The sequence below is a fragment of the Erinaceus europaeus genome, chromosome 10 (genome assembly GCF_950295315.1).
Source record: "Erinaceus europaeus chromosome 10, mEriEur2.1, whole genome shotgun sequence".
NCBI lineage: Eukaryota > Metazoa > Chordata > Mammalia > Eulipotyphla > Erinaceidae > Erinaceus > Erinaceus europaeus.
The window spans coordinates 14,796,109-14,814,523 of record NC_080171.1 but is presented as its reverse complement, the minus strand read 5'-3'; positions in this window follow the sequence as shown (position 1 = coordinate 14,814,523).

The following is an 18,415-nucleotide window of genomic DNA, read 5'->3' as shown; positions in this document are numbered from 1 at the left end:
TAGCGCTCAGCCAGATGCCTCAGAAATAGCAGGTGGGGGGAAAAAAAGTGGCAAAGAAGCTACAAGGAGGGGCAGAAGAGGTATCTGTTATGCTAATGTGTAATGAATTTAAAACAGTTAAATGTTTCTTCTGATCTTTGTGAGTCAGAGCTCCAGTTTTCTATTTAAAACATTCCGTTCTGGATTTTTGCTTGATTTGTCTGTTTTTAATTATTATTGCATTCCTGTTTAATGTAGTATAATGCACAGATATTTTTTAAAAATTAGTTTATTTTGAGGATAGATGTACGTGCAGAGAAAGACAGATCAGATAGATGGAAGAGAGCACTGCTCAGCTCTGAATTATGGTGGTGCTAGGGATTGAAACTGTGACCTCAGAATCTCAGGCATGAGAGTCTTTTGTATAAACATTTTGCTTTCTCCTTGACCAATAGTATACAAATTAAAGTGGACAGCACAAGTGAATTGCAAATGTTCTTTTGATGTCTTAAAATTCATTTATTTGGGGGTGGGGCAGTAGCACAGCCGGTTAAGTGCATGTCACAAAGCACACTGATAGGCACAAGGATCCTGGTTTGAGCCCCTGGCTCCCCATCTGTGGGGGAGGGGGGTGGGGGGGGTGGGTGAGGGTGGGGGTGGGGGAGGTGTCACTTCACAATCAGTGAAGCAGTTCTGCAGGTGTCTTTCTCTCCCCCTTTCTGTCTTCCCCTCCTCTCTCAATTTCTCTCTGTCCTATCCAACAGCAAGTTTGGGGGCAAGTCAGAGAAACCACATGCATTTGGCTGTCAAAGCGAGGCCACAGAGTGGGAGCTCGTAGTGAGGTCTGCAGGCTACTGTCATGGCCAGAGCTGCTGTGCCAGGTAGCAGTGCCTTGTCAGACTGCCACCTCTTCCTGGTAATCACAACTTTTCCTTTGGTGTCTCCCTCCCTGAGGGGCACAGGCTCCTGCAGCAGCCTCTACCATTCTAGAAGCATTTAGGAGAGTGTTGCTCTGGCCTGAAACAGGTGTGGTAGAGCCAAGGTGACAGCTAGACTAGAACAAAACTAGGGTCAGCAGTTTGGAGGTTTGCTTAAATAAATTGTGGAATGGCCATAGAATACATTTTAGGAAATCTGGACCAGTTAAGGCTTAAAAACAGAGTCAGCAGGAGATGTATCAGGAGTCTAATTGCAAGGGTCTGGTTTGTATAATTGTGGGGGCTCCCCAGGAGAGTCTGAAATGGGTTGGACCTCTGGGGTACCAGCTCTGCTGCTATCCACAGGCAAGGCGTCTACTCCAGAGAAGCCTCCTGTCTGTTCTTCAGGTTTCTTGGCTAAATCAGGTCACCTTGCTAATCTGGGATAATCCTCCCTGTAAATTAACAGATTATGAGCTTTCATCACATTTACAAAGAGACAATATCTAGACTGGTTTTGGACTGATCATGGGGACTGTAGCCTAATCTAGCTGACCGAGAAATCTGACCACCCCATCACCCTCTGAAAGCATAACATAGAGCAGTGCATATCATTCATGATGCTCTTGAAGACACATTCAATGCAAAGAAAGTACCAGGTTCCTTAAGATAGGTCTTAGAACAACTGAGAGCATATTATTCTGTTTGTGTAAAAGGATGTTATTTAAGCACAGAGAAACTAGACTAAGCAACCACATGAGGATATCTGGAGTAGTAATTACCAGTACTGAGGGAATGGGGGATGAAAATGCTCTCATTCATTGCTTCTGTAAATTTTCTAAATTATTTACAAAGAATGAATGATACTTTATAATAGGAAAACACTTAAGCACTCTATGGAAGACACACTAGGAAAGCTTGCTAATTAAAGAACAGTAGGCCCCTTCCCAGAAATGGAGGAGAGGGGTGGGGAGCTGGTGAGGAGAGACCTCCTCTTGGGCTCCCCTCCTCTCTCAGCCTTTCCTTTCCTGCCTCCTTCTAGACACCTCCGTGATTTGCAAAATAGGGCATTCTTGGGCGCTGAAACAAAAGTGCCTCCCTCTTCTTCCTCTCTTTAACAAGTATCAGTAGCTGCTGCGGGTGAGATGTCGAAAGTAAGCGTTTAATTTAGTATACACAGTGGAGAGAACCTTTAATATAATATTAATTCCTTGTGCAAATTAGCGAGGTTTAATAACCATGTGAGCCATCGGGAATCCGGATGCGACTCGAAATGACATCTGCATTAATGGTCTAATTAATAATGTATATGTTAATAAGAATCTCATTAAGGCCAGCACAGTCATCAATGGAGGATGCGATTCCTCAGCATCTGTGGGCTGATGGAGTGCACTGGTGACTTCAGTTGCAGTTTCCAATGATGAATGATCTTTTAAGTCTCATTAATTGATTAAGGAGGCAACAATTAGTGTAAAATCTTAACTCCACTGGAAGCACAAGAACCACTAGTTAGTTAGACAGTGATGATTACAAATCAGGAGGAACTGAGCCAACTCCTGGGTAGGGCAAGTACAGAGTGACAGTAAGAGGCCACTTGTCCCTGTCTATCTGACCCCACCCCAGGGGCTGGGCGTTGGACAATTCTGCTTGCAACATTGTCAGAAGGAGCTGTAGCAACGCCACTTCACCTATATGGAAGAGTTCTTTTTTCAAAGCAAGCACCGCAGAGTTAGTTATTTGGATCCTCTGGTCATTCTTGGCTCATCATTTAGTTGATCTCTCCTCGGTCTTCCGGTGATGGAGGAGGAAGGCTCTCCTATTGCCATTTCACAGTGGGTGGGGTGTGTTGTCTTCCTCCACAAGTGAAAACTGGAAAAGGAGACAGACATGAGAAGATTCAGCTCAAACCAAGAGCTTTTGTTCTTCGTGTCTAAGCATAAAGGGGTGGCAGCCTGGGATCTCCAAAGAAACCCTCCCCCCAACAACAACAACAACAACAACAACAACAAAAACAACAATCCCAAACTGTGTATGTGCAACCAGGCCCTCACACATGTGCAAGTTCACTTCTGGCCACTTTTTCATTCAGATAGGCAGAGAGAGCGAGAGACACCACAGAACCAGAGGCTCCTCCTGTGCACAGCACCACACGGCTCCATAGATGATAAGGGATTGCACTCTCCATGATTGTGCCAGCTTTAATGAGACTCCATTTCTCCTGCATGGGACAAGCTTTACCATAAAGACTTGGTCTATCTTTTCTCTTCTTCCTCCTTCTTTTCTTTTCTTTTTTAACAGAATAAACTTGTAAAAGCATCAGCAATTGTGACTTTTCTTTTTCTGACTATACTTTTTTATTGTTATTGTTGTCACTCGAGTTTTACTGCTTTGGGTTGACAATTTCAGGTAGGAAGAAAAGCAAAAGGAAGGGGGGCGGGGGGAGCCAGAGCACTGAAGCTTCCCTCCTTCTGGTGCTATAGTGCTCCCCTGTGGTGCTAAGATTCCAAACTGGACCGTGCACGTGGAGAAGTACACGTTCTATTCTGTGAGTTCACTCTCTGACTCCAAACTTAGGGCTTTAAGGTTTTACAGGGGTAGAAAAGGAGGGAGCTTGGAGGAAAGGTAATGTATGATGATGGTAAAGGAATCACAAGGTTGTTTCTCTAGCACCACTGGTCAGTGGTCCAATCTGATTTGTACGTTGTTGAAAACAAAATATTATTGTGTGAGACTTGAGGCTGGAGGTCTTTGTGTTGGGCATCAAAAACTTCCCTCAAGGGCATTACTTTCTTTCTTTCCCTCCCTCTCTTTCTTTCTTTCTTTCTTTCTTTCTTTCTTTCTTTCTTTCTTTCTTCTTTCCTTTCCTCCTTCCTTATTTTCTTTCTTTTTAAATTTTTTTTAAAAATTTCTTTATGATTGGATAGAGACAGAGAGAAATTGAGAGGAGAAGGAGAGACAGAGAGGGAGACAGAGAGACACCTGCAGCCCTGCTTCACCACTTGAAAAGCTTCCCCCTGCAGGCAGACAGACACCTGCAGCCCTGATTCACCACTCTGGAAGCTTTCCCCCTGTAGGTGGGGACCAGGGGCTTGAACCTAGGACCTTGTGCACTGTAATGTGTTTGCTTAACCAGGTACACCACCGCCTGCCCCCCTCTTCTTTCCTCTCTTTATTTTATTTATTGTTGTTTTGTTTTTTATTAGTGACTTAATTTTGATTTACAACATTATAAGATAACAGGGGTAAAATTCTGCATTGTTCCCACCCTCAGAGTTCTGTGTCCCATTCCCTCCATTGGAAACTGCAGTGGTTCTTCCAAGATGACAGATATGGGTTGGCTATTAATTCTATGTCCATCTATTTGTATTTATATATATTTGCAAGGGAATTTCTTACATGTTCTCTGCTTTCAGCAGCTGGCCCCTGGCTTATCAGGCATACATACTCAGCGAAAATGTTCCTTACCCAGCAGCTGGAAGAGCCAAAGTCCAGGCCATGGCTAATGCTGGGTGGCCAAGCTTCAGTGAAGATGGAGCTTCACCTATATGGGAATAGTTTTACCATGAAGACTTGGTTAACCAATTTTTTCCCATTTTTCTTCAACTGACTTGTGAGTTTTGACTTTTCTTTTACTGGTATATATCTCTCCCCCCCATCAGTGGGGCTTCATTGCCCTGGACTGACATTGTCAGATGGAAAAGAAACAGAGGGAGAAGGGGGCCAGGTGATAGCACAGCGGGTCAAGCGTACATGGCATAAAGCGCAAGGACCAGCATAAGGATCCCGGTTCGAGCCCCCGGCTCTCCACCTGCAGGGGAGTCGCTTCACAAGTGGTGAAGCAGGTCTGCAGGTGTCTATCTTTCTCTCCCCCTCTCTGTCTTCCTCTCCTCTCTTGATTTCTCTCTGTCCTGTCCAACAATGACAGTAATAACAGTAATAATAACAACAATAACAGCAAGGGCAACAAAATGGAAAAAATGGCCTCCAGGAGGAGTGGATTCATAGTGTAGGCACCAAGCCCCAGCAATAACTCTGGAGGCAAAAAAAAAAAAAAAAAAAAGACAGAGGCAAAGAGACAGAGAGAGACCACAACACTGAAACTTCCCCCAGTGCTATCGTGCTCCCATCTGAGGTTCCTGGAGCTCAAGACCTGGATCACATGGCCAAGCAGACACTCTCTCAGGTGAGCTATCTCACTGAAACCCATTGGCCATCATTGGACCATGCTTAAGTTTCCTGAATCATAGTGAACAAATCAACATCAAGATGTGATGTGTTGGTCAATTTTAATTGATGAGAAAAATCACCACATGGGTTGGTTATAGTTCTTCTCAATTGCATTTCCCATGGGTGATTGCTGCCAAATCATCTTGACTGTACATTGGGGGAGCCATTAAGAACTTGTCTTGCTTTCTAGGGCAACCCCTGAAGAAAAGGTGTGAGCAAGTTTGCTCAGTGATGGCAGGCAGTAGGGGAGAGGGGAGATGCCAGGATAGCCTGAGGGTACTTCTTCCCGAGCTAGTGCTCTCTGGCTTGGAGAGAACTCAACTGGAGCCGATCTAGGCTGCTGCGTGGGAGAGGGATCAGGAACTCGTGCCGCACTAACTTCTGCAGGAGATACACTCTGGAACTCTCAGAGCCGGAAAGCAATTTCCAAGTGTCTTTAATCAGAAGAGCAGCTGTTTTTATACTCTCCAAGTAGGGTGGAAACAGGGTGTGATATAGAGAGGGTGGAGAGAAAAGTGACTGGTGAAAATCAGAGTGTGACAAGGAGGGGGCGGAACAGGCGAGAATCCTATCACTGAACCACCAATGCCCTGGAGGGAGTGCTTTATGTAAATGTAAAAGTGATTTATGTAAATAGACCAAAGCTTTGAATGGGATCAGTAAATCCCTATATAGGCATATGGTTAAGCAGAAGCCAGGGGGAGGTGGCATACTACCCAACGGAGAGGAAGGGGATGGAGATGCAGAGCTCCAGAGAAGAGGGACAGAGCAATGGAGACTGCCAGCCAGGCATTGTGAGTTCCAGCCTATCAGCGTCTCTTTGTTTGGCTTTTCATCAGGACTGAAACATCTGTTTCTTGACATGGGCTGAAATAATCCCATGAAGATAAAAAGGTGTCAGGAGGGGGCCAGGCAGTAGCACACCAGGCTAAGAGCATTTGGTTCGAAGCACAAGGTTTGACTCAAGGATCCTAGTTTGAGACCCAGGCTCCCCACCTGTAGGAGGGGCGCTTCACGAGCAGTGAAGCAGGTCTGCAGGTGTCTGTCTTTCTCTCCCCTTCTCTGTCTTCTCCTCTCTTGATTTCTCTCTGTCCTATCCAAAAACAACAGCAGCAGTAACAACAACATGGAAAAAATGGCTGCTAAGAGCAGTGAATTTGTCATGCAGGCACTGAGCCCCACCAGGCATGACCCCAGGCATGACCCCTGGCAGGTGGGCTTTGTCTTATGCTTTTCATTTTACATTAATTAAAGTCAGTGACCAACCTTTAAAAACTAGAAGTCTTCACGTGAGAAAAGGAGTTCCATCTCTTAAGAAAAATCCAACGGAATAGCAGCCCTTGGCCTGCATGTCTGCCTGGTGGGCATGGTCAGTGTGTTTGGGGAGCACTTTCAGGGGGAGTCCATGACCCCTCTGAAAATCAGAACCACAGGTGAAGAAGAATACTAAAGGATATGGAAGAGGATCAAGAAATAATACTCAGGAAAACAAATGACACAATAAGGGATATTAGCTGTGTGATGACATTTCAGAAAAAAAAATGAGCTATAGGATGACCTTCATAAAAAAAAAAAAAAAAAAGCATGGGTTATCTCTGATCAATGTGATTAAAGGTGATTTTTCCCTTGTCCTGTCTCCAGTTTTTACAAGGGACATTTGTAACCTGAAGACTGTTTTTCAATTCACCGATACAGCAAATCTGAGCTAGCTGACAGGGTGTTGCCTCTTCCAAGGTGCCTCCTACTCTCCTTGCTTGCTTCCTCCAAACAAAGCTGTTAGTGAAGCCTGTGTCTTTCTCTGGAACTTCCCGTCATACTTCTACAGGGCGGGTGTCATGCTACCTTCCTAACTCTGCTTCTCACCTGGGTTCATGTGCTATATGTGATCAGAAAATGTTTGCCACAGTTTATTTGAGAATAAATGACAAATTTACCCTGGAAACTTGGATTCTGGTTCCTGCCCTACCACACACCACAAGTGTGACATGGCTGAGGCTAGTCTCCCACCCACTGACTCCTTGCCCCTTGCAATGTGCACATAGATCTGCTCTGAAGACGAGATGAACCTCAGTATGTGAACTCTGAGACTGCAGTGGGTGGGTACACAGATGTCCACCCTTTGGCTGGCTAGTGAGCTTGCTTCACCCTGCCTGAAGACCAGCAGACCCACTGAGAAAGGGCTGTGCTCCCAGGAACTGTGAAACACACACATACACACACACACACACACACACACACACACACACACACCCAGGTCTCATGCCCCAGTGATTGAAAAGATGTGATCAGTCTAGGGCTACACACAGCTGGCACACTCTGGATATAAATCCATAACCAGGTGAGATATTGCAAGTCCAGGGCAGTGGGAAGGGCCTTGTCTAGGACTGAGACCTTTGGCTCTGAAGTTCCTGTTCTTTGAATGTGGGTGGACCACCTATCCCTGGTGAGTCTTCCTTTTCTTTATCTATAAAATCAAGAGATCCCTTCAGACAGGACTGCCAGAGAGCTGACCCTGTAGAGTGAACACTTTATAATAACTGAGGACCTCCGTTCCAACCCACAACCAACTCACAGCAGCTTCCTGTGTAGAGGAGCAGTGCTGAGGTATCTCTCTTCTCTTTCCCCCTCTATGAAGAAAGAGAAGGAAGGAAAAAAAAAAGAGAATAAATTTGGAGTCATAGAACTGTGCAAGTTTGAAGCCTCAGTGAAAATTCCAGAACCAAAAAATTCAATCAAGAAAAAAAAATTGTTCCCTGAGAACAAACACAGCTTTTCCCCGCCCTTCCCTTTATTGGGAGGATTAATGGTTTACAGTCAGCAGTAAAATACAGTAGTTTGCAACAGATGAGTGGCTGATCAAGTTGTGGTCTATATACACAATGGAATACTACTCAGCTATTAAAAACGATGACTTAACCATTTTCAGCCGATCTTGGATGGACCTTGAAAAATTCATGTTAAGTGAAATAAGTCAGAAACAGAAGGATGAATAATGGGATGATCTCACTCTCAGGCAGAAGTTGAAAAACAAGATCAGAAGAGAAAACACAAGTAGAACTTGAACTGGAATTGGCGTATTGCACCCAAGTAAAAGACTCTGGGGTGGGTGGTGGTGGTGGGGTGATACAGGTCCAAGAAAGATGACAGAGGACCTAGTGGGGATTGTTTTGTTATATGGACAATGGAGAAGTGTTGTGCATGTACAAACTACTGTATTTACTGTCGAAAAGAGAAGGATGAATATGGGATGATGCCACTCATAGGCAGAAGTTGAAAAATAAGAACAAAAGGGAAAACACCAAGCAGAACTTGGACTGGGCTTGGTGCATTGCACCAAAGTCAAAGCCTCTGGGGTGGGGGAGGGTTCAAGTCCTGGAACTGTCAAGTGTAAAACATTAATTCCCCAATAAAGAAATTAAAAAAAAATACAGTAGTTGGCACATGGGTAACATTTCTCAGTTTTCCACAGAACACTCTAACCCCCCACATAGATCCTCTTCTGTCATCATGTTCCAGGACTTGAACCCTACCCCAGGGTCTTCTCTTTCTGACTTACATCACTTAACATGATTCCTTCAAGCAAGCTCCATCCAAGATGAGGTGAAGAAGTTGAATTCACCATTTTCAATAGCGAGTGGAGGATAGATAGCGTAATGGTTATGCAAACAGACTCTCATGCCTGAGGCTCCCAAGTCCCAGTTTCAATCCCCGCATCACCATAAGCCAAAGTTGAACAGTGCTCTGGTAAAAATAAATAAGTAAATAAATAAATAAATAAATAAGAACAACACAACACTATTTTTTTTTGTTAAATTTGTTTGATGCTGGGTCTCACTTGTGAGCAGTTTTTTTTTAAATATTTAATTTAATTTATTTATTCCCTTTTGTTGCCCTTGTTGTTTTATTGTTGTAGTTATTATTGTTGTTGTCGTCGTTGTTGGATAGGACAGAGAGAAACGGAGAGAGGAGGGGAAGACAGAGAGGGGGAGAGAAAGATAGACACCTACAGACCTGCTTCACTGCCTGTGAAGCGACTCCCCTGCAGGTGGGGAGCCGGGGTTCGAACCGGGATCCTTATGCACAACACTATTTTTAATAGCTAAGTAGTAGTATGCTGTGTCTATATATAATATATATTTATATAATACTACAACTTACTCAGCCACTCATCTGTTGTTGGACATGAGGGTTGCTTCCAGGTTTTGGCTATCACAAACCACAAACATTGTTTTTCTAAACATCTACGACGGGCTGAGATAGCTCAGTGAACAAACCAATCCCCTCTCCCAGCAGCTGCTCCCCTAACAGGCTGGTCCCCACAGGAAGTGCTCTGTACATGAGAAAACTCACTACATGAGAAACTTTCCCCCTGCAGGGGGGATCAGCAGGGGCTGGAACCCGGGTCCTTGCACGTCGTAACATGTGTGCTCAACCAGTTGCGCCACCACCCAACCCCCAGACCAGACACAAGTAATTCTATGTCTGTCTGTCTGTCTGTCTGTCTGTCTGTCTGTCTATCTCTCAGTTTCTCTATTCCTTGCTCTTGTTTTTGCTTGCCATGCTTCAAAACAAGTGGCCTCTTCCAGCAGGGTGCTAAGCTCCCAGAAGGTGGCTGCATGGGGGGAAATTCAGGGTGTACTTCTGATTGACTAGGTAGCCAACGGACAGGCAGCATTCCAAGGGTAGAACTAGGATGGGTGCTAGGGCAAAACACTGGAAAAGGTGCTGCTTCTGACAGGTGACTGACTGCTCTGAGCCTGCAGGAACTGGGTGGCAGGGTCTCCCCAGGTTCACCTGCCCTCACTCTAACCTGAACCTGCTCAGGGTCTCATCCTCCTTCCCCACCCTGCCCTGCCCTCCTGTGATGCCTGTCCATCACTTAACCCCAAGTCCCTTAGATGTTGGCCTGTCTTCTTCCAGAAGAACATTGCCACCCGTGCCTCCTCAGTACTACGTTTTTGGACTCTGCTCTATCTTTTTAGCCCAAAGCAGTTTCCTGAAACAGTGGTTTTCATGGCATGGACCTGAGCCAGCACTGGTTGCATCATTGGGGGGGGGGGGTGTTAAATGCATGTTCTCAGGCCTCACCCCAGACCTACTGAATAATACCTGCAAGTGGGGACCTGCAAGTGCCATCAACAGGGGTCCAACAGGGTGATTGCGATGCCTATTCAACTTTGAGACCGTGTGTGTGTGTGTGTGTGTGTGTGTGTGTGTGTGTGTGTACCTGATTTTGGATCTAACTCTGCCTGACTCTTGGTGACAGCAGCCTCTGGGCTAGTCTCCTCTTTCTCCAGACAAGGAGGTGGCAGCTGCAGGAGTCCCCTGCCAAGGTTCCCCCAAGGACTGGAGACTCGTTTGCCAACCTCGCTTCACTCCACAGTGCCCCTGGCAAACTTCTCTCCCTGGGGCTGACTCCTGGGGCGAGGCCATGCATTGCACTTACTGCCGTCTCTACGGACATCATTAGCTGAAGAGTGTCCTGGCCGAGAAGATCTGACTTGGGAAACAGAGGCTTAAAACAAAGACAGGGCTTTCTGAGGCCACAGTGGGAGAAGCATTGAGGGCTGAGGCAAAAACCACCTCCACAGAGGCATTGCTCAGCTTACCTTGACAGGGGCTGAGCATCTGGGAAGGGCCGGGGAAGTGACCACTCATGTGTCTGCAGGCAGGCTAGCGGCAGTGTGTATCACCTACAAACACCTACTTGTCCCTTCATTAGCCCCGCACCAGGGAAGCATGGAAGGCAAGGCTGCTGTGATATAAACACATTCATGCGACTCTTCTTCTTCTTCTTCTTTTATTATTTATTTATTTATTCCCTTTTGTTGCCCTTGTTGTTTTATTGTTGTTGTAGTTATTGTTGTTGTTTTTGTTGATGTCGTTTTTGTTGGATAGGACAGAGAGAAATGGAGAGAGGAGGGGGGAGACATAGCTGGGGAGAGAAAAACAAACACCTGCAGACCTGCTTCACCGCCTGTGAAGCGACTCCCCTGCAGGTGGGGAGCTGGGGGCTTGAACCAGGATCCTTATGGTGGTCCATGCACTTGGCACCACGTGCGCTTAACCCGCTGGTTACCTCCTGACTCCCCAGTGCAACTCTTCTTAAGCACCTTGAATTCTTCACTACTTTGGGAAAGCCAGGGGAGGCTACAGAGAGTAGCTGGACAAAATGGCTAATGAACAGGTACCAAAAAGTAGGAATAGAGCAGATGAGAGTAGGGATCTATCTTAGTATGGAAAGAATCGAGGAAGTAGATTTTATGTGTATTCTTAGGGGCCCATGATTTTCATAGTTTTTGTTTTAGTTTGGTAGCTAACATGGAGGTGGACAAAATATTCCTACTTTTTGTTCCTGTTTATTAATCATTTTGTCCTGCTTTATATCTTACTACCTTTCAACCACCAAGTTGCAGCTGCTATTTGATTCCATCCTGACTTCTCTGGGTAGACGACCTCACAAACTGTGTCCTGGAACCTCACCTCTCCAAAGGCCTACCCCATTGACTGGGGGTATTGACTGACTGGCTAATGCCTGTGTCCAGTAGAGAAGCAATTACAGAAGCCAGGACTCTCACCTTCTGTACCTCAAAAAAAAATTGATCCATACAACCAGATGGGGAGAAATGAAAGGGGGAAGATGACCAGAGGGCTCTGAACATCAACTCCATCAAGACCCAGAGAGGGAAGAGGAAAAAGAAAAAGAAGGACATTTGGAAGCAATAATAGGTATAAGAGTGACTTAGAAAGGAAGAGAAGGCAGGACTATAGGGAAAAAGGCAACTATAGACAGTTATAGAACTAATAGTCCACCCATATCTGCAACTTTGGGAGAAATACTGTAGCTTCCGATGAATGAATGATACAGAACTCTGGTGGCGGGGATGGTGTGGAATTATATCGCTGTTATCTTATAATTTTGAAAATCAATATTAAGTCACTAATAAAATCAAAGAAAAAAGAGAGAAAGAGAGTAGTTGGACACAGGCACACAGACCTCCCCACCCTCACCCCCTCAGACTAAGAGGGAGATCTCATAGTAACCAATCTAAACATTCTTTTCAGACTGAGCTGCTTAGGGCAGCAGAATTGGATCATGGGCTAGTTTGCATAGTTCTAGTTTAACCCCAGTCGCCACCACATTTAAGGAAACTTTGGTGACGTGGTCTTTTTCACTTTCTCTACATCTTTGCCTCTATCTAAAGAGTGAAATCTATTGGCTTATGACATTATCTAGCTTTCAGGTGTGCCTCATTACACACCATCTGTATATATTACATTAAGTCCACTACTGAAAGTCAAATCTGCAGATTCTTTGTACACTTGACACCACACCCCCATTTAGCCCAATAGGCTAACTCCTCTATCCTCTTCCCTTCTGAAAACTATGAATTCAATCTTACAAAGTAAACATGCATTTTTTTTTTCTTGATTCGCCACATATGGGTGAAATGACATAGTGTTTGTCTTTCCTCATCTGACTTATTTCACTAAGCACAACACTTTCCAGGTCTGCTCATGCTGTTGTCAAGGGCAGGATGTCATCTTTTTATAGCTGAGTAGTGTTCCATCATATGTCTACACCACATCTTCATCTGGCCACCTGTGGGCAGGCACTGAGTCTGCTTCTGGTCCTTGGTTACTGCAGATAGTGTGGCAGCAAACGTGGGGATACTGGCATCTCTGCAAATTAGTGTATTCCTGATCTTCAAGGTGCACTCAGCAATGGAGTACCTGAGTTCTGTGGCATTACTATTTCTAAGTTTTTGAGTAATTTCCTTACTGTTTCCCATAATTGCTGCAACAATTTACATTCCCATCAACAACATATAAGTGTTCTGTCCTCTTCAGATTCTCCCCAGAATGTGAAGGCTTACTGCCTTCTTGACGATAACCACTGTCACAGTGTGAGAGGCTGTCTCTCTTTCAGTGTGTTTTTGTAATAATAAGAGATGATGAGTATCTTTATGTGCCTATTGGCCACCTATATGCTTCCTTTGGAGAAGAGTAACAGCTAGTGTTTACGGATCATCTATTATGTGCTAGCTATTCTGGTTTTTACTTGTGTTTTCTCACTGAGTTCTCATGAGCCATTATTATGATAATGATATATCAATCTATAGATGAAGAAGTAAAAACAAAGAGTCCAGGTATCTTGTGCTAATAGTTACAGCACCAGGATCAGCTTGACTTCTAAACTGGGATTTTTGGCTACCGGGTTCATCCTTCCTTCTCTGCAGGTGTCAGTTTATTCAGGGTCCTATGTTATCAGCTGGGCAAGGACACAGAGAGAAAGAGAGTGAGAGAGTCAGAAGCTTCCTGCCTGCAAGTCGGTCTTCTGTTTTCAGCTTCATGACCTCCTCTATAAAAGAGACCACTAGGGAGTCGGGCTGTAGTACAGCGGGCTAAGCGCAGGTGGCGCAAAGCACAAAGACTGGCATAAGGATCCCGGTTTGAACCCCGGCTCCCCACCTGCAGGGGAGTCGCTTCACAGGCGGTGAAGCAGGTCTGCAGGTGTCTATCTTTCTCTCCTCCTCTCTGTCTTCCCCTCCCTCTCTCCATTTCTCTCTGTCCTATCCAACAACAACAACAATAATAACTACAACAATAAAACAACAAGGGCAACAAAAGGGAAAAAATAAATTAAATAAATATATTAAAAGAAAGGGACCACTAATCCCTGTGCCCTGCCTCCCCAAGTTATGGTGAGGAGAACACAGAGGTTGACTATGCAAACTCAAAGGCAAGGCTGCTGCCAAGGTGGTGGTGGGAGGGGTTCCCTTTTACCTGGACTCACCTGGCATGCCCAGGCTCATAGGTCACTGTAGCCATAGCAGCACCTGCTATCTGCATAGCTCTGCGTAGAAGAAGGACCCGAGACTCAGAAGTCAGTGTTGTGCCCAGAGAGTGAAGGTCTAGTTGCCAAGGAGAAAACAAGCTCGCCAGTGAGTGCGTCAGTAACGGTAGGGCCGCCCCATTCTCGAAAGGGGGGTACAACCAGAATCCTCTGCGTCTCGAGGAAGATGGGTCTGGCAATGGGTACAGCTTAGAATGTTCCTAGCTAGGACCACAGAATGTGAGCTCAGACCTAAGGGATGCAGAAGTTACAGAGGCTTCTGCACTGACTAGAGGTCCCAGATCAAATTGATGGGTTTACAATGAACAATATTTATATACTTTTCCCATATTTGGGAAGCTACTCTTTTCCCTGACCCAGCTTTCTACTCCTATTTCCAACTGTGACACCATCTCCCTAGATAATACCTTTGGCCCACCTGCATGTTAGCTGTCAGGCTCAGGCAAAAATTGGTAAAGTCATGGACCCCTTGGAATATACCTAAAATAGACTTACTAGCTTTTTCCAAAATGGAGACCCCAAATCTCATCTGCTATATTCTTGCCTTTAGGTTCCATATTATTAAACAATTTGTTCTTCTTTATGTCTTAATGCTTTTTCAGCCACCAAGTTGCAGATGCTACCATGACACCAACCTGACTCCCCTGGGCAGACGACCTCACCAATGTACCCTGGAACCCCAACTCTCCAGAGCCCTGCCCCACTAGGGAAAGATAGAAACAGGTTTGGAGTACGGATCGACCTGCCAATGCCCATGTTCATCAGGGAAGCAATTACAGAAGCCAGACCTTCCACCCTTCTGCACCCCATAATGACCCTGGGTCCATGCTCCCAGAGAGATAAAGAATAGGAAAGCTTCCAGTGGATGGGAGTGGGATATGGAACTCCAGTGGTGGGAAATGTGTGGAGTTTTATCCCTCTTATCCTATGGTTTTGTCGATATTTTCTTTATTTTATAAAGAAATTAAATTAAATTTAAATAATGAATCACCATAAGGACCCATGAAAAAAAATCAGGTGTAAATGACACACCATCTCATATTGGTCTCAGGTATCCAGCTGTTCTCTGTCTTGATGGGGCTTTGGATTACACAGGTGGATGAATTTGGCACAACCCATTAGACAGTAGACTTTAGGTCTGTGTGTTTGAGTATATGAAATTTTACCTTAAAAAGAGCCATAAACAAATATGGAACTCTAGCTAATGACATACATATTAAAGTGTTTCTGAGTAAAGCATATTGCTGTATGCATCTCATTTTGAAATGCATCCAAATGAAGATGGGAAGACACAGACGGATGGCTTCATGATGCACCGCATGAGAGTGAGGGTTGGTTTTATTGGGTGATCTGATGATGCTTTTCCATTTTCTTTAACTTTTGAAAACTTTCACAACAGAACATTTCTGGGGGGAGAGAACTGATGCAAATTCTCTTTCCCAATTGGACTTTGACTAACACTGTGCATGTATAAACCGCAGCTCATTTGATTCTGAACTGACTGATGTTTCAATGGACACTGTCCACTCTTGTAGTGAGACCACCATCCTTGTTTGTGTCATCGTGTGCACATGCGAAATAATATCCCCACACTAGCATCTAAAAGTGCCTTTGTTGGGTGAAAGAGTGTCCAACACTATGCAGGGAATGAGGTGAACTGGGCCCGAGGTGGGTGATTCTTCACTGAGACTTACACGAGAGGCCCAGTGTGGAGCTGGATCTGAGCTCCTGCTCCCAAAGTTTGGCTACAACATGTGAATTCCTTTCCTTGTGTCGCTGATCTCCAGTTCATGCCCAGCTCTGCCTTAAGCAAGACAGAAATACCAGAGAGAGAGCTCTCTGCCTCCCAGGTCAGATGAAATCCTTAGAAGACAGTAATCACCAGAAGGAAGACCGAGAGAGGGTGATGGTCCACCCGAGCCCTCAGACGGGTAGAGAGGAGGCTGCATCTTTCCTGACATGCCCAACTTGATCAGCGGAAATCCTCCTTAACTGCACTGCAGGAACTGACACTGTCTAAGCAGAATGGGAGGACCATCTGCAAGCAAGGGACAGGCACTTCAAGACCATCTCTGAACAGATGTCCGGAGGTGACGGGGGTGGGGGTGGGGGCAGCAGATGAGACAGGCAGCCAAGGCCAGGCAATTTAGGGCTCCTCTCTCTTCTCTCCAGAGTGGTGGTATAAGACTCATAAGAAGAGAAAGAGAAGACTAGAGACAGAGCACTCACAAAGTAGATGAGGAGAGATGCTAACCCCAGGACACAGGAATGGCAGGGCAGACCTCATGGTGTGAAGGAGGCTTACACCACAGGAATCTGTTTACATTGGCCTGGTGGGTCCCTGTGAACCTTACTGCTAAACCACTTCCCCAACTTCCTTCCTTCCTCCCTCCCTTTCTTCCTTCCTTCCTTCCTTTCTTTTTCTTTCTCTCTCCCTTCCTTCCTTCCTTCCTTCCTTCCTTCCTTCCTTCCTTTCTTTCTTTCTTTCCTCTCTGTGATTTTATGAGAATTAGAGAGAGAGAAGAGTATTCCACCATCCATGGAATTCCACTTGTCTATGTTGCTCTCATGTGGCACTGAGGATTGAACCCAAGGCCTCACACATACAAACAAGGCTTGTGCTCTACCTACTCAGTCACCAGAGGGAACTACTTAGGTGTGGAGAGGGCAGAGCCAGCAGGGATGGTGGGGGCTTCCAAACCCTCTCCTGGACCACTGAGTATGTGATAGTGTTAGCCTTCAAGAACCAGTGTTTGAGGTGGAGCATAGGATTAAATCTATATATTTGTATATTCCTTATATATCCCATATATATCCCTTATATATTCCTATATATTTATAAATATATGTAAAAGTTTATATATATATACATATCTATATAGTAATGAGTGTCAGGAATTCTTGATAGCTAAGGACATATATATACATAATTTGTTGTTGCAGAAAAAAGTGAGCAATTAAAAACTCATTTTTTAAATTTCTTTGATTTACTAGAACAGAGAGAAATTGAGAGGGGAGTTAGATGGGCAGCAGGAGAGATAACTGCAGCCCTGCTTTACCACTAGTGATGTCCCCCCTGCAGGTGGTGACTGGGGGCTTGAATCAGTTTCCCTGTGCTTGCTGACTTTAGGTACCAGGTCCTAAAAGCTACTTGTATGACTAAGGAGTGACTGAGCCGGGGGGAACATTAGACTTGCACCCTTGAAGCTGCCAGTTTGATCCTCAGCCCTTCATGTGCTAACATAGTGCTCTGGCTCCTTTCTTATAGACAATTCTTTATTTTTTTAATTAATTTATTTATTTAAGAAAGGAGACATTAACAAAATCATAGGATATGGGGGGGTACAACTCCACACAATTCCCGCCACCCAATCTCTATATCCCACCCCCTCCCCTGATAGCTTTCCCATTCTCTATCCCTCTGGGAGCATGGACCCAGGGTCCTTGTGGGTTGCAGAAGGTGGGAGGTCTGGCTTCTGTAATTGCTTCTCCGCTGAACATGGGCGTTGACTGTTCAATCCATACTCCCAGTCTGCCTCTCTCTTTCCCTAGTAAGGTGAGTCTCTGGGGAAGCTGAGCTCCAGGACGCATTGGTGGGGTCTTCAGTCCAGGGAAGCCTGGCCAGCATCCTGATGGCATCTGGTACCTGGTGTCTGAAAAGAGAGTTAACATACAAAGACAATTCTTAAAATAAATCCTAGAAACAGATATTTCCTATGTCTTTAAGTTTGATTTCCAATTTCACTATCATAACTGTAAATCCAAATCACCTTAAACAGTATCCATTACAATCTTTTTTTTTCTTGGATCCCTTCAAGCATTTTGAGGTGCCTTTTTTTTTTTTAAATCCTGTTCTTCCAAGCACTTTGTATGCCTGATCTAACAAGTAAAACCTCTCCAAGCACTTAGATTACTCTTGTAAATTTAATAAGTCCAATTCATAAATATGGTAAATGTCAAGTTCTTATAAATGCTCCAGTACTGTTTACAGAACTCGTCAAATTCTCTGACAACTTTTAATTTAAACTCACAAGTCTAGAATCAATTGTCCAATTACATATTGCCAATGAGTCTCTGTTAAGCCAAGTTCTCTTTATACTTCACAAATCCTGCAAGTCTGAAGCACATACAGATAACAACCAAATTTAACACACACATATTACAGTTATAGGTTTGGCTTCTTACAGTTACTTATATTTTTTATTTTTAGATGTCTTATTCTCTTTAATAAGAGACATACATAGAGAGACAAAGATACAGAAAAAAAGAGAGAGACCAGAGCACTGCTCATAAACTCATGAACTCATGAACCTGGATCCTCAGAGCCTCAGGTATGAAAATCTTTTTTTCTGCCTCCAGGGTTATTTCTGGGGCTCGGTGCCTACACCATGAATCCACTGCTCCTGCAGCCTCCCTCCCCCTTTTTGTTGCCCTT